A 16,061-nucleotide genomic window follows, 5' to 3' on the forward strand; every position below is an offset into this window, starting at 1 on the left:
AAACCAGAACAAGATACTGATCAGAAAGAGCCAGGTTTTTTCACCCCGGGTCTAAACTACCTCTTGGTTTTAGCATCAACACTTTTGGGGTTTGCATTAATGACATAAAACAAATAACATGCACTCTGAGTGAACAAAAGCACTCCTGCCTGACTATTGTTAAAAACTATCACAGCTCCCGAAGATGTTTTTTATATACAACCATAGGGTAGGTAGTCATTAGACTAGGAGAATCATATTCAGATTTTCTTCTTGTTTTTCAACAAAAGTAGTCAATTCATTCTAGATAAAGCATACTTGGTTTTGCCAATGAGGTAAGTGTGAATTGTTCAGGTTTTTCAAAAACCTTGATATTTTAATAAATGTTCCAAGGGCTCTGGAAAGGATACCTTGCAGAGACTGATTTTTCTCAGAATAGCTGAGCTTCCCAGGTAACTGTGGGCCACTCAAGCCAGCCACCACTTCATTCCTGCTCCCTTATGTTTCTGTGCCTGGCATATTGCTGGGAACATAGCTGCTCCTCAAGAAATGACATCTAAAGAATAAATGGATCAGGCCGTAAGTCTCCTCTTATTGTATATTATGAATGTCTCTGCCTTTTAGACTTTAGCAAGTAAAATTTAACTTTTTTTAACGATGGCTTATACCATGCTGAGCTCCAGTGCCCTCCAGGATCTGTTGTAGTATGTGGAATGTTTTTATTCTGCACTAAATGATCCTAAACTGCTGTGATTTTTACTTCTTTCGTTTGCTTTCTATAGTTATTTCCCTCATGTTTCCATTCTTGCTGTTAAGCCATCAGCCATCACTTGTTACTGTTATCGATGTGTCTCTTCAAGTCTTCTTTTAATTTTCTGGTCTTATTGGGCTTCTTATTTAGGGACCATATCACCAAGCCTGTTAGAATTTCCAAATAAGAAAAGTAGGCCTTAAGTAAGAACCCTAGGAAATCCTTTCTGATAAAGCTAGCTAATGAGGGTGGGTTCTATGGTGTAGATGGTGGCTGTAAGAGGTCTTTTTTTGTGTGCCTGGATTCTCAGCTGTTTTCCAATAAAGCAAGTGCCAAGTAAACAAATAGGCATTATGTCCTTAAAGGGGAGTGAGGTTCCCTCTCCTCAGTACTCCTAATGGCCTATATGGGAAAAGAATCTAAAGAGGAGTGGATATATGGTTATGTATAGCTGATTCAGTTTGTTGTACATCTGAAACTAACACATCATTGTAAATCTACTATACTCCAATGCAAATTAAAAAAATAATAAAGAGAAGTGAAGTTCCCTTTGTCTACAATTTGACTTCTTGTACTTGTTGGCAATTAGAGATGGTCCACAAGCATATTTGTCTCCATGTCTCTCCTTTCAGAAAGGAATTAGCTTGAACCTGACAGAGCAGTTCAGGGCAGTTGGAAATTGAGGTCCAGTCTCCTCAGGCTGGAGGAGGTGGGAAGGACTGGCTTCTTTACATTCAAGCCTTTATGAGCCAGAATGGAAGGGAGGGGAGAATTCCTAACCCTGTGCAGGAAGCCCGACAGGTATTTTACTCATTTTATAGATGAGGAGAGTAAGAAGCTGGCCATAGAGTGGCCACTGGACTCAAATTTAAACCTCTGCTCACATTAAATTTCATTCATACTGTTTCCCCTTGGGTGTCCTCAGGCCTCCTCTTGTACGGTGGCTTTCAAGACTGCTGAGCATGGCCATTACGATCTTTCCCCTTTCCTGTTTTTTTTTTTTTTTTTTCAGGAAAAGCTGTTTCTCTTCCTTCTCCTCCTCCATCCCCGGCCCCTCCTTCTGAGTCTCATGGCCAGCTCCCCATCCCCTTCCTGTCATCTGAACATCAATGCATCTGAGAGCGCTTCATCTTAAGTCTTCTTTCCTTTCTCCTTACATGTGCCCTGGTGATCACAATCTAACCATGGCCCTGCCTGACTTGATTTGTTTCTTAAAAATGATGATGACAGCAACATAGAACAAGACCCCCTGGAGCAGTCACGTGAGTATGTGGAGTCCCTGAGAGACCTGCAGGCAGCTTCCTCTGGCCCCTTCCACCTGCCTGCTCCCAGCCTCCATGTTTGTTGGTCACCATGGTTACTCTGCCTCCTTGGGCTCCAGACTTTGGCTACCACCCTTCAGATGTGGTCTATTTACCGGGCTTAACCCTTGACTTTCCTTTGGCATTAGGGCCTTTTATACAACTGAATTCTAGACCTGGCTGCCTGAATGCCCTATAGCAAGCTATAGAAAGCTCAACATGTTCAAAATAAAACTGGTTGCCTACCATCCCAGTTAGCAACTTCCGAGTTATTCTTTCACTCACATCGGCTCACACTCTACTTCCTTTCAGGTCTTTCTTCTGAATATATTACTTATTTGCCTCCTGATATCTATATCTGTATTTTTTTTCATATTGCTACACAAAATTGCCACATGTTTAGAAGATTAAGACAATAAAGACAACACACATTTATTATCTCATAGTTTATATGGGTCAGGATTTTATCTTGCTGCCTCCTATCTCCTAGGGGCTCCTCCAGATCCTCACCATGTGATCCTTTCATAGGCCTGCTCAGAATAGAGTGGCTTGTTTCCTCAAGGCCAGCAAGTGGATATCCCTGATGGTTCCAGTCTCTGACCTCTAAATGCTCTTTTGAGGGCTCACCTGGTTAGATTGGTTCCCTGCAGGATAGTGTCTCCTTTGATTGACTCACAGTCAACTGATTAGGGACTTCAATCACATCTGTATGATTCTTTCACCTTTGGCATATCACAAAAGTGATACCCATCATATTTTTAGTCCTCTCTCACACTCAAGGGAAGGGGGTTTCATGGGTACCTTTGGGTAGGAATCTCGGGGCCATCTTAGTAGTCTGTCTGCTACAATATCTCATGGCCTTCTGCCTGAAAATTAGAGCCTCTTCCAAATAGACCTTCCTGAGTCTTTTTATTCTAGTCTTGTTGTTTAGTCACTCAGTCATGTCTGACTCTTTTCGACCTCGTGGACTGCAGCATGCCAGGCTTCCCTGTCCTTCCTTATCTCTTGGAGTTTGCTCAAACTCATGTCCATTGAGTTGGTGATGTCATCCAACCATCTCATCCTCTGTCACCCTCTTCTCCTCCTGCCCCCAGTCTTTCCCAGCATCAAGGTATTTTCCAATGAGTTGGCTCTTTACATTAGGTGGCCAAAGTATTGTAGTTTCAGCTAGCATCAACACCACCTTCTACACTATTAACACAGTGATCTTTCCGCTGGGTAAATATGATCAAATAATTATCCAGCTCAGGTCTTCAAAGGTTTGCCAAAAAAAAAAAAAAATCCCACAAAACCCAAGAGAGGATAAAACAGATTCTTTCATGTAGCATATAAAACTCTGTGATCAAACCCTTCCTGGTTTCCAGGCTCATCTCTTGCTTCTTTCCTCCTAACACCAAATATTGTACTTCAGCAAACAAGCATGTATTTTTTTTTTTCATCCACACTGTACTTTTTTCATTCCTCTAAGCCTTTGAATTGTTTGTTCCTTTACTTTCCTGAGATTCCATCCTCCAATGTACACAATGATGGTCTGACTAATGGAGTACAGCACATCTTTCAAATCTGATCTCCTCAGTGACCTTTTCAGATCCAGCTGCCCTTCCTGGGCTCTGCGGCTCAGTGCTCCATTCCTCCACATCTCCACTGGTGTTATCCTCACTAGAGCCCAAGTAGGAGTCACACTTGTCAAGATGTATCTGTGATCTGCTGGGAGAAACCCCATAGAAATGTGCTGCCATTAAGGCTAAGGAAACTTTTGGGAAAAGAAGTCACACTCTGTCCTTTCTCAAGATTCAGGCAGGTCTGGTGATGTCTGCACAGCCAGAGAGGTAGCCTGGCTCAAGGCCTTCCAGCGAGGTCAAGGAGCCTCTTGGAGGCTTGGATTTGTCTCCTGGCCAAACTCATGCTGGCTTCATTCTGATGGGTCTGAACCCTACAGGTCTGCAAGTGCTACTTCACTAAGTTCTGTAAAATTTCTTTAGGGTCTATGACATGCTGCTGCTAAGTCACTTCAATCGTGTCTGACTCTGTGTGACCCCATAGACGGCAGCCACCAGGCTCCCCCATCCCTGGGATTCTCCAGGCAAGAACACTGGAGTGGGTTGCCATTTCCTTCTCCAATGCAGGAAAGTGAAAAGTGAAAGTGAAGTCGCTCAGTCGTGTCCGACTCTTAGCGACCCCATGGACTGCAGCCCTCCAGGCTCCTCCATCCATGGGATTTTCCAGGCAAGAGTACTGGAGTGGGGTGCCATTGCCTTCTCCGAGGGTCTATGACATGGTGAAACACAAACAGGAGTGGGTTGTATCTTCTTAATCTGCAAGACTATAGGCCAGCCTTGACCAAGGAGACTTTGGACAAGGGAAAAATGGCAAAGGTAATAACAATATGGAGGAGCAGTGTGCTCTGCTTTGGTCACAGAAGTATCTCTGGCAGAGCGGCAGGGGACACCTTTGTTCCACTGGGGGAGTGGCAAAAACAGCTGTGTCTGATAGGAGAGGAAATGTTTGGAGGCTCAGTGTGGGGAGTCTCAGTGATGAAGCAGACAGATGGTCAAACCAGCAGAAATTTTGTTACATATCCACTCTTGTTTTGAACCATAATTGTTATCACATTTTTTTCTCTTCACTAGATAGTATTTGTTTTTGAGGATAGACACTGAATTCCCACTGCTCGACGTATCTGAAATTTAACATGCGATGAATGAATGAATGAAAAAATGAATGACTCTTTTCATCCTATGGATCTAATTTCTTTTCACTTTTAGGAATGCTGTATGTGTAGAACTTTGAAAACAGATTGGGCATGGGTATTTGGTCTCAGGCAAAAGCCTTTGGGAGGTCTACTTTGATTGTCTATTGCAAACATTAAAAATTGTCCTACAGAAGTATGTGTTCATGGGTTTCTGATATAAAATAATAATTTTATTATTGGAAATAGTAATAATAATCTTTTATTATCTGTTTCAGAGATATGTAGCCTCACTTGTCTGGCATCTTATCCAAGAAGACTTCCTTTTCTCTGGTTCCCTGTGGAATGCATATTAAGCCATTGGAGAGAGAAGAGTGGACAAATGTGGTGAGTAGTTTCAAAGTGGCTCTAGTTGATTTGAAAACTACCAGCACAGATGACCTCCAGGGCCCCCTTTCTGCTTCATATGTCCCTGGCAGCTGTATCAAATTGATCCTGTTTGACCGTGAAACATGGAGTACTTGAAATCACCAGCGTCTTCCATTCCTACCCAGGGGGAGAAAAAACAGAAAGGAAAAAGATTTCTCTTATTGGACTCAAAGTTTGGCAAGATTACAGATATGATCAGGAGCTCAGGACTGGATGTACAGAGACGTTAGTCAGCTAAATTGTACATGATCGAATGGCTGGTTCCAATGTAATTCCATTAACCTCATTTTTTTTTTTTTGGTAAAAACAATTAAAAAATTCAAATGCTGTATTCATAAATTGCATTTGGGACTTAATGGTGGTATTTTTTCCCCAACTGAAATGCCTCTGTGAGTTGCCCTCTAATTCCCATTTATTTTTCCTTTATGCTTGAGCCTAATTCTCATGTGGGTCAGAATAAAAGCACTCTGTGCAATCTTTTAACTGTTAAGTTTGCCATCCATAGAGGTCTTGGGGTCCCGACAGACTGTCACTCTTTTGACTGCTAATGTTAAAAAAAAAGCTCTCAGGAAACGTGGCAAAATGGCTAATATTTGAATAGCTGTTCTTTTAAATTATATATGTATATTTCAGTTATAGTCATCTTACTATTGATAAATAGCCTATTTATTTTTTGATCTTGAATGGAATCTTTCAGTGATTGCTATTGATAAATAGCCTATTTATTTTTTGATCTTGAATGGAATCTTCAAGTGGTTGGTTGAAGCAAATAATCATATTTATTATGTGTATTTATATTAAAATAGCATTTTATAAATCAGGTGAGCTAGATACAAAAACACGGAAATTTACTTACAAAGAACAAGATGCAGAAGATGCAGTTGGGGATTTGAAGGTAGAATCATTTGCCCCTTATTCTCCTGCAGAGTCAACAAATAAAGCGTCTCTCTCTTTTTTTTTTTTTTTGGTCAATCAAATTATTAGAACTCTCCATATTTAAGAACAATGTTTTTATTTATTTATTTACCATATTTCTTTGTCAGAAGAACTGAGTTGTTTGTGGATGTTTGTTAGATTTTTGTTGATTTTATTTCAGGAATAGGTACTGATAGTTGCTCTTGCATGGAATTGTTCCATGTCAACCTGGATTGGTTGAATCCTTTTGGCTCAACCAGGGAAACTTTCCAGAAATTAGGTCCATCCTGGGTAAACATCCTAGTGGTAAAGAACCTGCCTGCCAGTGCAAGAGACGTAAGAGACGTGGGCTAGACCCCTGGGTCGAGATGATCTCCTGGAGGGAGGGCATGGCAACCCACTCAAGTATTCTTGCCTAGAGAATCCCATGGACGGAGGAGCCTGGAGGGCTAAAGTCCATAGGGTCAGAAAGAGTCAGACATGACTGAAGCGACTCAGCACTCATGCAAATACACACACACACACACACACACACACACACACACACACTCCTAGCTTTGTGATAGTGTCATATACCTTAAGTAACTTAGCACACACAGGGTAAATATCATGTGAAATGACCAAAAAGAAATAGCAGATAAAGCCTAAATGATTAAGACTAACATTTGTTTTGAATTGTATTTCTATAAAGGAATAGTCCAGTGACTAAGTATTTGTTTAGAATTCATAGCATGTCAGGTACTAAGGGTATACATAACTTCCTCCCTCAGGAATCCAAAATATGGTGATATTTACATCTCACAAGGCTATTTACCATGTGTGATATGGCACATATGTGACATACATACATCAATGAAAAGAATATTGTCCTTGGAATTAAATAGTGATTTCAAATTTTGACTTGGCTACTTATTTTGAGTTACCTTTGTTAAGTCATTTGATCAACATGAGACACTTTTTCCATCTGAATTATATCCAGAGGACAATAAATACCTTCCTGGTTGTTATAAGTGTTAGAGATAATGTATATGCTTCACAGGTGGCACGGTGGTAAAGAATCTGCCAACCAAAGCAGGAGACACAAGAGATGTTGGTTTGATCCTTGGGTCGGGAAGATCCCCTGGAGTAGGAAAATACAACCCACTGCAGTATTCTTGTCTGGAAAATTCCATGGACAGAGGAACCTGGTGGGCTACAGTCCATGGGATCACAACGAGTCAGACACAACTGCTCACACAGGAGCACCCATGTACAGTGCACTGCCTAGGGCCTGACCTTAATGACTGAAGATAACATAAAAATACATTTGAAGTGGAGTTTTGCAATTTTAAACAGGCAGAGAACACAGATGGATATTGTCTATGATTGCTGGTATTGTCAGAGCCCTTCTTTCAATCACACATCCGTGATGAAAATTGTCAGCAACAGCATTCTTACAAAAGGAGTCACACCCTAGAAGCTGGAGAAGTCCTTGTTAGACTCCGTGTCTTAAAAGACTAGTTGTGGCTCCTCGAGGTGGCAAACATTAACTTACTTTTTTTGTTTGTTTGTTTTCTGAGAATGTGTGCTCCGTACAACTGCACATCTCTGCACACCTGCCTTGCCGGGGAGAAAGCAAGAAGGCTGTTCTCTGGGAGGGTGTGCTGTCTGAGTCTCACCAAAGGCATGCCTTCCTTGGGAAAGAGCAGAGGATATTTCGTTTCCCCAATCCTTTTTGTCAACACAGTGGGAGTTATCTGAATTTCATTTGGGTATTAAGTGAAGTTGAGTTTCTCTCTGTTAGAGGAGCTGCTGTTATTGGATTAAAACAACAGTTGTTGGGAAGCACTGAAGACTCCACGGGGGATTTCTCTATCAAACAGCAGGGTCAGAGTTTTGGGTTTTCTCTTTTCTAGTAACCCCACTCACCAGAGATTCCTGTTTTGGAGGTAACAGTATCACTTAGCTGGAGACCAAGGGGACAATGCAGAATTTCTTTCTTATTACCAAGGTGCCAGAACAATCAGCTTGGAAATAATCCAAAGCTTGATTTGACTCTCAGCTGAGGGGTGGGACTACCTATTAGGGGACATGGAATTCAGCTGGAGGGGAAAATTTCCTAAGTAAGCGACGACCTCCAGGTAAAGTCACACATTCTTATGTTGGGTAAAAAGGCCACCTTATGAATATTAACTCATTCCCAGATTCAACTGTGGTTTACGGTCACTGTGGATTTTATCCTTCGAGACAGCCCCTGGCAGCCTTGGCATTTACCAGAGTGACGTTCTCCTTTAGGTAAATGCTGGAGGCCAGTGCCAGAACCATTGGGATGTGCAGGGTGACAGCCGCCTGTCCACTGAGCTGAGAAACCAAAAGCCTGGGTTCTAACCCCGAACCCCATCTGCCAGTGCACAGCCAACAAATCTATCCAGTAAAGAGAAATACATTCAGATGCCTTGAAAGTTTAGCATCTGCTTCTCGTTGGCTCCTGCTGCTTCAGAAAAACATTCGGAAGTTTCTATTGGATTTGGAAGAGATGGAGATGGCATATTTTCCACATCTCCAGAAGCCTACACCCCACTTGGGGAGCTTCATTTACATGCACATCGGATGCCGTCTGACTGCTTCGGACTGCACCTTTGAGCAGATCCGATGGGATCCCCACACGCATGTCAATGAAGCTCCCTTAGCCCGAGCCTTGCTCCAAAGAGGCAAAGAGCAAGCTTTTCTTGAAACTTGTTACCGCGACAATCTCAAACCAGACACCACAATAAGGAATTTTTTTTTTTCCTTGCTTGTGTGTATGCCAGGAGGACGCCACGTAACTTGGTTTTCCAGACCGAGGTAATTTATTTAAACATGGATTATTTGAAAAACGGGAAGGGATACAGGGCTTGATTTTAATCCCTGCTAACATAGAGAAAAGAATGCTCGTGTCACAACTCAGTGAGTGTAAAAATTAAAAAAGGCTGAGACTATTGTTTGAAAACAGGCAAAATAATTAAAATTATTATGGAATAATCACATATCACACAACAGCCTCTCACTCTTCTGAGCAACAATCCAAAACGGCTCCTCCAAAGCGGGCCCAAGGGCAGAGGTTCCGTATATCATTCAAAGACCATCTGTCGTGCAATTCCTGTAGCGCCTTTGCACTATTCTGAGGGCAGGCAGAAATTTAGTCCTGGCAGTTCTCTCTCCATTTGCTAACAAACAGCAGTGATGGCAGATAAATATGGCAAACAATAGGCGTTTGAAATGAACTGGAAAGGGATGGGGAGTTTTGGATCCAGCACCAAAATCAGAAGTTCTGGGTCCTGTGCTGGGCTCCGGAGACCCCCACGGCCGGATCCTGCCATGTGGCAGCGAAGACAGACATCTGTGGGCTGAGCTAGGCTTCCGCGCGTCCAGCCAACCTGCTCAGGGCCTGATTTAAATGCAGTTCTTTTTCTTAAAAAAATTAATAATCGCAAAGACTCAAAGCTAGAGTTTTTTTTTTTTTCCTGCTGTTGTTGGTCCAGGAAAGTCAAACATGGCACACAGTCCCCGAAGTCGGCATTTTAGTTTGCAATCTGTTTTTTTATATGGAGGCCATATCACCTTCCTACAACTCCGCTCACTCATGCTTTCTTGTGCGTGCTGTGCCTGCTAAGCTGCTTCAGTGGTGCCTGACTCTTTGTGACCCTATGGGCCAACAGGCTCTTCTGTCCATGGGATTTCCCAGGCAATAATATTAGAGTGCACTGCCATGCCCTCTCCAGGGAATCTTCCTGACCCAGGGATCGAACCCATGTCTTCTGTGGCTCCTGCATTGCAGGGAGATTCTTTACCACTGAGCCACCGGGCAAGCGCCTATGTGTTCTTGTATCCTGTCTCATTCTGTGGTTTTACTTAGCTAGTTGGAGCATAATCTTGATCATTATGCACTATGTGGTGTCTACATTCATTTTTTTCAGTAGTATCAATTTTAGATTTGTTTGATGTTGAATCAGGAAGGTCCAGATACTCCATCAATCTTCAATAATTACAGTTTTAAATCACAAATTAATAGTACCTGAGAAACTCTAGATCAAGGCTCTGGGTTTGAATGTTCAGAGCAAGCTAGAATTCTGACCCAAATCCTCTTTGAAAATCATTTGTTGGTCACTTTTCTGTGACTGTATCTATATACACATAGACTCACAGGCTCACATACCTCGCTCTTCACACCCTATTTCTACCTGCTTTCCAATCCCCAACAACTGAATCTCTGTCAGTATGTCTCTCTCTCACACACATATACACAAAATTCATTAGATAGAAGTTTCTGGAAAACTTCACAGCAGTTTTAAGAAAGGATCACTTATTGAGTGGAACAGTGTTATTTGCAATATGTACAGAATATTTAACAATTTTAATTTTTAATTGGAGTAACAAAATGCTGTTCCAGCTAATCTTATAAAATCAGCATGTCATGCCGCAGAAGACTGTTGTCTGCACTGATAAAGAACCCACGTGGATCCTAAGTAGCAAGGAAGCCCTAGATATGTGAAGTGGACTCTGGAGAGGCATTGCATTTGTATGGTCTGTGGTTCAGGCCACTAATAGGAGCTGCAGCAGGTGGGTGTGATGTTCAGAGACAAATCTAATTTCTCTATTACTGAAATTATTAAAAGGCAAGGAGCTGATATGGAGAGCTCTTCATGCACTGTCCCTGACTTGGGTTCTCACAGTTGTGTCAAAATCGTGTGCTCAGATCCAGTGCTAAAGCCCTAATGACACTTGGGTTGTAGTTCAAGCAGGTTTTTAATGTCCACCACTACTTTGCAGTGGGCATAGTTTCAAACTCAACAAAAAAAATTCCATTTGGAAGCCTAGGATCTTAGAGCTGTAAGGAACTTTAGGGAATTATTTACTTTATAGATTTGGCCAAATGGAATTTAGAAAAGTTAACATGATTTTCCCAAAGTCATTCAATGAGTAACAGAGACCATATTTGGGTCTTTCCGACTTTTCAGCCTAGGTTAGTGCTTTTTATCATACCACACTGTCCCTTTAGGTCTTGGTAGCATAGGTGCCTGAATCATACGGTGCTTGGTGAGATAAACTGGTGTATGAGTGGAATTTGTGCAGTCATGGGATTGGAAGACCCTGACCTTTCGACCAATCCATGCCAATGTTATGGTAGGATCGTGGACAATTGAGACATCTCTTCAGTCTTTGTGAACTAATCGCCAGGGACTTTTTCCGTGTCCAGTCCACTGTGTCATTTTCAGTTGGCTCTGTGTGTAACAGATCTGTTTACCTATCTGGCTGTTTGCAAATAACTGTAATTCAGGTTACCTGACTCATAGAACAGTTTTTCCCCTTCTCACCCCAACATTTTTTCGGAAGATCCTGACACTTTTGCTACCTGTGGTTTCCTCCCTGTGGTGGTGGTGTCACACTTGAGAGCCACTTTTGTCAGGGATTTTGCAGGTCAGTTGTTAAATTGCTGGCAGCTTTGAACTGACCATGGCAGACTGTTTACACCACAGAAACTGGCAAACATGACAAGTCAGGCCCCCCGACCTCCATCCCCAGAGAGCTGGTTGTTCAACATTTACCAGCACATGATGGCTTCTGTCCTTACCTTCCTATCTTTCCTAAGACCAAAGGGTGAATTTTAAAAAAGCTTAAAACTCAGTACTTCTATAGCTGGAACTGTCCAGTGAGACAAAGGTAAACAATTCTATAGCAAATATCTACTAACCAAACAGTAGTCTGACAGCATTATTGTTTTCATTACTGGTACCCGTAGCAATGACTTAATTGGAGATACATAGAAATGCTTATTTCTAGATCTTTCTAGAACTGTCTCCCTACTAATATAGATGATATTTCACAATACATATCTATGTATGCTGCCAGAAAGGAATTCATTCAGACTCCTGAATAAATTCACCACATCTCCATTTATGTCTGTGGATTCTTACCCTCTCCTTTCAGACGAGGAAATGAAGTAATATCCAAACTGAATATGTCATTAAAATTCAGCCAATTCAAAATACACTTATCAAGGGCCTATTAAGGCACGGGACAATAAGATCTCAACTAAATGAATAATATTAGGAAGAGCCCCCTGTCCTCTAATTGTTTTTAAATTCAAAACAAATTCATGTGCTTCTATTTCCTTCATCCTCCATCTGAAGGGCTCCATCCGCAAGCTCCCAGTTACAATGGTCTCCCCTCTTCCCTCTTCTTCAAAATCTTCACAATGAATGGGAGAGGAAAGGGTCTGTGCTCTTAGGCCAGAATAGAGGGGATTTAACAGCAGTAGGTGGCAGCTGGTCAGTTTACCAGGCAGTCCTAAAGTGGAGATGTTCCTAAAAAGAGAATGGTAGTTTCCATGCTGTCCTGGGAACTGGCTCGGGCTTCCAGGGCAAATGCAGACTTCATCTCTGCCAGGACAAGTCAAACTGGAACGTGTGGTGAAGGCAGATGCTGCTAAAAATCAAATAGGGAATCAAGATCCTCCAGAACCTCCTGGATGGTGGAGTCAAAACAGCGAAGAAAGAGTTTAAATATCAATGCCAGGCCGACTACTAAGTCACCTAACCTGGTTAATAAATTAGCTGTCTGTGAAAACCTATGTGCACATCTCTGGATCATATTTTATCTCTTGAGGCTTCCTCTTCTGTCTTCCCATTTGAACATAAGTGACTACAGTGGGCTACCTGAGCACCACTTTTCCTTAAAGAGATCAAATGTGAAATGTCTTTCTGTGTTGAAAATAGTGAAGATCCTAACTGCTGACAATGTTTTGCACTGGAAAGCATAGAATGGAGCAGAACTGAATTTCAGTTCTAGTCTGTTAGTGCTGAACAAGCCCCATGACACTGGGCCAATAACTGAATCACTTAGAGCCTCTGTGTGAGCTCATCCCTGAATGAGATTAAAATTGCTGGATCTGTATATATCTGTCATATTGTCATATATATATATATATATATATATATATATGACAGCAGGCTGGTAATTCTTTAATATAATCATTTGGGATTCCCTTCTTCCCATCACCAACATTTCCTTCATATAACTCACTTATTTTTATATGTCCCATACCTCTTTTTAAAAGTCTAAATTGAATTCTTTTTCTTTATAGACATGATTCTTGAAGAGTGGTCTCCAGACCAGCAAGGCCAATATCACTTAGGAATTTGTTAGAAATGCAGTTCTCAGGTCTGACCCTGGGTCGGCTGATTCAGAAACTCCTTAGGTGGGGGCCTAGCGATCTGTATTTTGATAAACTTTCCAGGTGATTTTGGTGGACAGTTTTAGGGTGTCAGATTGAGGGGTGAATCTGAGGAGCAGGATAATATGTGTGGGGAGCAGCTGTCAAAATCCCTTTGGTGATCAAGGCCCAAGTTTTCTTTAAACCCAGGCATTGTCTTTCAGTTTGCAAAAAGCATGCCAGGCAGGTACCGCCTTGCAAAAGTGGAGTCTGAGGTTATTATTGTTGGTTGTAAAAGCAGTAATAATGTGAGTGTATTGCTTTTTACATTTTTGTATTTTTACTTCATTTTCTCATTTGAGGCTTGGAGCTGGAATAGTAATGATGAGAGGCTTTGATACTCTGAGTGGGGGCCTAGCATCCTAACAGGCTGATTTCCGGGCATGGAGGCACGTGGTCCAGCTCCTAGGCCACAGTCCCTGGAGTGTGCATGTGTGTGCTCATCATGTCCAGCCCTGTGCTACGCCATGGACTGTAGCCCGCCAGGCTCCTCTGTCCATGCAATTCTCCAGACAAGAATAGTGGAGTGGGTTACCATGCCCTTCTCTAGGAGATCTTCCCAACCCAGGGATGAAATCCACATCTCTTCATCTCCTGCATTGGCAAGCAGATTCTTTACCCCTAGCACCACCAATGGGCAAATTACCACCAATACCACACAGATTCTGCTCCTCTCTCAGGTTTGGATCTACACCCTTTTCTGGGGAATTGTGGATCTAGCAGACCAATAACCACATATCTCAACCAATGACAGATACTGCAAGGGAAATAATTTTCACATTTTAAGTCACCCAAGTCCGTGACTAAACATGTTACAAGTGTAGATGGAAAAACTCTGGTTTCTGCAGCTCTTGGGTGAGAGGAGCCTGCTGACTGGGAATTACTTAGACCGCGAGTCAGAAGGGGCTGCAGAATCGGGTGACATATGGCCCTTGGGCCTCTCACTCCTGTGATTGGCAGGTCACACTCACTGGTTTTTTGACTAAGGCCTGTCACAGTTGAAAAGACAGCTAGTGAAATGGTTTTCACTTCACTGAGGCCGATGCCACGAGTCAGCCAATGCTGCCATCCCAACAGTGAAAGGCCGCAGTGCCTCTCTGTTGAGGACCCTGCTCAGAGCCGTTTCACAGTGCTGTGTGTTGTTGCTGGATGAGATGGTGGCCAGATGGGCTAATGGAAAGAAGAGGAAACCTTTTAACCTACACATATTTGCTAAAGCTGACAAGACAATGTATTATTTATTAACAGGCTTATAGGGAAGTTAGAATCACAACTGAGCAAACAGAAGAAGGAAGTGTGCCCAAATTAGCTTGCTTTGGACAAGAATTAGAAAATACACAAGAAAACACCACATCTACACCTTGATGGAGTAGGAATTTCTAAGGAAGATCTAGAAAAATCAAGACTGTCTTTGCAGGCATAAATTTGATCTGATTTGATAGTACATTTGGTGGCAAACCTCTGCAGTTTTCCTGGCTTGTACGCATCACACAAGAGCACATATTCATTAATGCAAATGCATATTTAATTGTCCTTAAAATGAAATTATATAGCATTTAGAAATGAATAAATGCATAGCCGTTGGGATTGTTCATGGTGACATCTCTCATTTGTTTCGTGTGTGAGAGAGAGAGGGGTGGGGAGAGAGGGACCTTTTTGTCATCAGTGACAGCCTCCTATGATTTCAGAGAAGGATGTGGATTGTTCTGGCAAACATTTCCATGTTACCATTTGATAGAATTTGAAATGCTAGGGAGGCTGGACCCTCTGTGAGTTTTTCTTAAGCAATACCTTCCTTCTCTCTTTCTATTTTTTCCTGTTTTTTCTTTAATAAAAGTTTTTTTTTTTTTTTTTTTTTTAAATCTTGAATTGGTGCTCAAATTCATCATGGGATATGATTAGAAAAACATAAAATAATGTTAATCTGATAACATGGGTGAAACATACCTTTAAAGGGATTAAAAAAAAATCTAAAACCACGTGAATGTACAAATCTAACTTTCACATCTTCACTGAACCCTTTTTCAGAGGGCACGATGGTTTTTGAGTGTCGGCCTTGGCGCGGCTGTCGAGATCGGGAGATACTGCAGTTTGTTCATCGCGGGAAGGGTGTTCCCCAGGATGGTTAAAGAGAAAATTGCACTGATGAAAGAATATATTCAGTCAAAATAAAATAATTCTCTGGAAATGAAGATTTCTCCCGTTGACCTGCATTGTGTGTGTGTGTGTATTTTTAAACAAATTTTCAACTCTTTTTTATTTTTATTTTTTGTAACAACTGCCAGGAAAAAAATTTAAACCTTGACCTTGATGTTTTGAACTTTCCGAGTAAGTTGATGTATGTACATCATGATTAAAGACCAAACACTGGCTAATACCTACCTGGTAAAAACCAATGGCAAATTAATTAAACAGAGTGCGTTTTATTCTATATAAAAGCTAGTCAGTTATTTCTGCTATTTTGACTCTGGTGAAAATAATTAATTTGAAATCCATAGATAGGTTTAAATTTAATTTCTATTATAGTTGACAATAAGGACCCAGGCTCATTCAGTGGTTCTTTTTTCTTTCTTTCTGTTTTTTTATAGTGAGATTTTTTTTAAAATTTTAAGTAACAAATGATTATCCTTCATATTACAAGTTTGAACAATATCTGCCATTTGTGAATGATTGTTTTCTAGCATGGATGTTATGATGAGTGTTATTGTAATGGCTTTTCATATATGCTTGTTTGTCTGATGATATCTGTTCATTTAAAGGATTTAT

At 41.4% G+C, this 16,061-nt stretch overlaps 1 long non-coding RNA gene across 1 annotated transcript; it reads left to right on the forward strand.

Annotated features, from left to right (window-relative positions):
* Window positions 1–5,003: 5,003 nt before the first annotated feature.
* LOC139184825 (uncharacterized) lies at window positions 5,004–15,487 on the forward strand. Its single transcript, XR_011568338.1, has 2 exons — window positions 5,004–5,107; window positions 15,324–15,487. It is a non-coding gene; the product is annotated as an uncharacterized lncRNA (long non-coding RNA).
* Window positions 15,488–16,061: the final 574 nt, after the last annotated feature.

The sequence above is a fragment of the Bos indicus genome, chromosome 9 (genome assembly GCF_029378745.1).
Source record: "Bos indicus isolate NIAB-ARS_2022 breed Sahiwal x Tharparkar chromosome 9, NIAB-ARS_B.indTharparkar_mat_pri_1.0, whole genome shotgun sequence".
NCBI lineage: Eukaryota > Metazoa > Chordata > Mammalia > Artiodactyla > Bovidae > Bos > Bos indicus.